Below are 4,126 nucleotides of genomic sequence, written 5' to 3' on the forward strand. Positions count from 1 at the left end.
GCGATGTGAAGTGTTGCTTAAAAGCAAACACATTACACCACTTGTGCTTAAAATCTCTATATAAGTTACCTTTAAACTTCGCAAGGTGTTAAGTTGCTGTTGTGCTGTACAATAGGTTTGTGGTGCCTGCTAGAAACAAGGTTGCAGGTAAACTCTTTCACATTACACCAATAGCGTCCCACTGCAGGGCTCCAGGCTTGGGTCCAACCGCTCTTTGACCAACCTGTTCTCACTCCCAACTCGTAAAATACAGACGCTTGAGTAATGGCTCTCAGCATCAGATACGCTGCAAAAAGCACCCTTCAGCACCGGGAAGAGCAGCAGCGTGACCGCTGCGTTGGAAGATGATGTACAAAGAGCGACAACGGTAGCGATTAGTATGACTGACCGAAGTGCCGCGTAAGGAGGTTGGTTGGGGTGGTGGATGGGTCAAACAACATTGGACTTCCACCCAGGAAACTGGGGTTCGTGTCCTGTTCTTGTCCTCTGTGTCACAGAAACATACACTTTATAACCCCAACCCCCCAGTCTTTTGCTAAACCTAACTGTACCGTTCTTGTGCCGCATGTCAGTCAGTACGTCCCGACCGAGAGCGTCAAAAGTGACGTCAAGAGTCCCAACACTAAAGGGGACTTTTAGCGTGAATAACAAACACCAAAGGCACATGACCAAGCGTACATATTTTACGCGACGGGAGAGTGAGAATGTGTTGCTTTGAGCCATCTCCAACGCCAGGACCCATGGTGGAAAATCGCCACTAGGGGTCTCTCAATCAAAACAAAAGACACCGGACTTTGATGATGTCGTAATGGACTAGTGTATGTATTAATTATTCACGTTACGTTACGCAAGGTTTATTTACTTTGTCCTTTTATTCTAATGAAATAGAAGGCTTACTGCAGCAGACTTGCTTAATACTGGACCAATTTCAAAAACTTGTTCCCATCAGTCACTTACACACAAAAACAGAAAAAATAGGGTTCAGGTTAAAAAAACACCAAAGTTACCCTTTAACTTTACCCAGTATCCATAAGTGGAAAACCATTAAACAAAAAAAAAATGGGTTATGACCCAGTGCTTGAGTTAGTTTTTTTATATTACTGTTAAAAAAAACATTGGCTAAATTGACCCAAAGTGGGTGAGTTTTGACCAAGTGATTTTTAGTGTGAAGATAAAGCTGCAGAAAAAGAGGGGGAAATTCATAGAACTAGACAGGCACGAAGGCAGTGGGTATGAAATAAATCACAATCGAGTGCAGTCAGTCTGAGCAACGACAGTCATACCAACTGTTTAGAGATTGAAACGACGCAAATGTTGGATACACAGAGAAACAGATGGAAGAAGACAGATGAAACAATGACCCATCAATCAATTATAAAGGCCCATTCATGCCAAGCCTTGTCTAACCCTTGGAAATGAAATGCCTGGTTGACCTTCACTATGGCAGTCTGTCTCACATTCATATGGCACTAATGAGACCGTGACTGGTTGTGATGAATAGTGTGGCTCGGCGTTGTGTTCCCAAACCAGGCTATGTAACAGACAATTGTAAAAAGAAAAACATGCAGTAAGAAACAACAAAAGCATATTTATAAATGAGAGAATTGAGCAAGATAAATACAGAGTGACATGACAATTTCGATGAATAAAAAAGTTAGCATTATGGCTGTGTACAAAAACAGCAGTGGAGAGTCAATTATGAGACTCGTGTTGAATTCCTTAGGGTGCAGTGTCACGTTTTCCTTCAGGTTAAAGGATAGCCAAACACTTGCTTGTACAAAGTGAATCTGACTTCTGAGCTGGGAAGCCTTCAGTTACACTGGGGAAAACTAACGTTATCATAAAATGGTCACAGGCCTTCTGAATAAAAAATGTATTTGGTTTTAATGGAAGTAGAAATCATTGAGAATTTAAGCATTTTTTTCTCCAATTTTAAAAGCTCAGCTCTTTGATTAAAAGTGGCCATCCACAAGCAGAGCTCTGTGAGGCTTTATGAATTTTTCACCGATATAGACACGGACAAGGAATAGTAAGTGGATCCCTTTCCAAGTCCATTTGGCCTGATAATGATTACCAACTTAGTAACATACTTGATCACAAATGGATGGTCAGGACTCATGGAAAGAGCTGAAATAATAGGTGTGCAATTAGAGTGGTAGCCCAGATGTTCAAGATGCAGACTAGTAGCCCAAAGGTTGCCAGTTTGAATCCCTGGTCAGAAACTGGTAATGGTATCGTGTGTGCTATTTTTTTTTCCCATTAACACATTTTCTCAACTGGTCAAGATGCACTCTTTGACATGAACTCAACGACTATCAAGCCAGATCATTTCAAATGATCAGTTTCACTCCTCCCACTTAATCCATCTTGCCAATATGTGTTTTTCTGACAGAGCTCTACACCCAGCCCTTTCTTTCAAACCCTGAATCTTCATTCAAACCATGTATGTTTTTTTTTCTCCTGCTGATTTTCCTTATTCCCTTTTCTGAGGTTCTCCTGCTTCGAAATTCTCAACATCCATTTCCCTTGGTCCTTCGACTGCATTTTCACATTGCTCTGCCAAAAAATCTGGAGGGAAGGTTGTTGACTGTTAGCTGGAGTTTGAAAGTTAAAAGTTTGGGCTGATGTCATCCATTGGTCCAATCCTGTTATGGCTGTGGCTAAGACCCAGAACACAGAGGATCACGACACGGACACTGAGAGGAAGTTTAAAGTGACTTTTAATGAGTGTTCACAAAAAAAAAAAGGCAACGAAGGCAGGGACAGCTTACAGCGCTGGTGGTGGGGACAGGATAGTAGCGGGCGAAGTAGAGTGTAGTGTGTCCAAAACATTCACAGGGATCCCAGCTGAGGGTGGCACGGCAGAGAGGCGAGGAGCTGGTAGAACAGCGGCAAACGGCAAACAGGTGTAGTAGTAGTCGGTCTGAATGAAGAGAGGAGAAACGGATGCGTGCAGAGCACGAGGAACAAAAAGGAAGGCAAAAAAACTTACAGGAGTCACAACGTAGTTCAACAACAGAGAGCCAAGTTACCACTTTGGTAATCGTAATGATCTGGCGCCGAATGCAGGTTCCAACCGGGCTAAATACTGCAGCCGTGATTAGGAGAATCGGCGACAGCTGGGCAGATGAGAGAGAAGAATCGCCAGCAGCAGTGCAGGTAGGTAGATCGCCCGGGCACGCCCCTTGACCTACATTCAGCCGCTCCGGCAAAACAGACAGAGGGAAAAGGGGAGAGAGAAACAGACTCAACACCCCAAGGACAGCTGCCCCACGACAAACCCAGAGGCAGCAATCCCTTCGTATGGAACAATCATAGGGCACCACCCGTTTCTCATCACCCTTAGGCAAAAATGTCAGTCCTCTTATTAATTTGAATGGGGGTAGCTGGTTTAGGTAGGGGCCGCAGGGTGGTGCCGAAAAGCGTCCTGCAGAAAAAAGTGGAGACAGATTTAACTTTTGAAGAAACATAACCCAATATCAGGCTGCAGTAGCCAATCATGTAACCTCCAATCAGACTTGGCAGTCCGTTTTGAGGCAGTGTGAGGGTAAAAAACAAAACAAGAACTTAACTACCCAACTACAAAACGGGGCTGAAAATGTGCGTACGTCACTTCCCACGCAAAGGTTGTGATTTATAAAAAACAAACTTGACGGGAGACTGTGCGGTCCTCCACGCAAACTCTGACCCATGCGTACGCACATTTTGGAGACAAAATAGGAATTGGCGACGCAGATGGTGAGGTGGTGAACTGAAGTCAGACTGCAGAAAGTAAATGGGAATAACGATTACTCGTAATTGATGCCTCACGCACATTTTTTCACTCCATATCATCCACGTTACCATGAAGATTATATCCAGTAGTGTTATTTGCGCTTGTACTGAGTGATAATTGTTCCATTAAAAACCTCCAACTTAATAAATAACTTAAATAAAACATTGTTCTTAATGTTTAATCGGCCCTGTCTCGCACACACATTGTCCGCTACGGAGCGCCGGAGGAGGAGATGGCCCGACTGCATGGAATACAGGATAGCATCAAATACCCTAGCATTAGATAACAGCAGATCACAGTGTAAATAACTAATTATCTGTCTTTAATACTGTGCATATATCATCAAATGTC

At 43.4% G+C, this 4,126-nt stretch overlaps 1 long non-coding RNA gene across 1 annotated transcript; it reads right to left on the reverse strand.

Moving 5' to 3' along the window:
* Positions 1 to 1,568: 1,568 nt before the first annotated feature.
* On the reverse strand, positions 1,569 to 3,516 carry LOC144520242 (uncharacterized). Its single transcript, XR_013502194.1, has 2 exons — positions 2,772 to 3,516; positions 1,569 to 2,660 (listed from the first exon to the last, which is right to left on the reverse strand). It is a non-coding gene; the product is annotated as an uncharacterized LOC144520242 (long non-coding RNA).
* Between the last annotated feature and the right edge of the window lie 610 nt (positions 3,517 to 4,126).

Source organism: Sander vitreus, chromosome 7, assembly GCF_031162955.1.
Source record: "Sander vitreus isolate 19-12246 chromosome 7, sanVit1, whole genome shotgun sequence".
In the NCBI taxonomy this organism is placed as follows: Eukaryota; Metazoa; Chordata; class Actinopteri; order Perciformes; family Percidae; genus Sander; species Sander vitreus.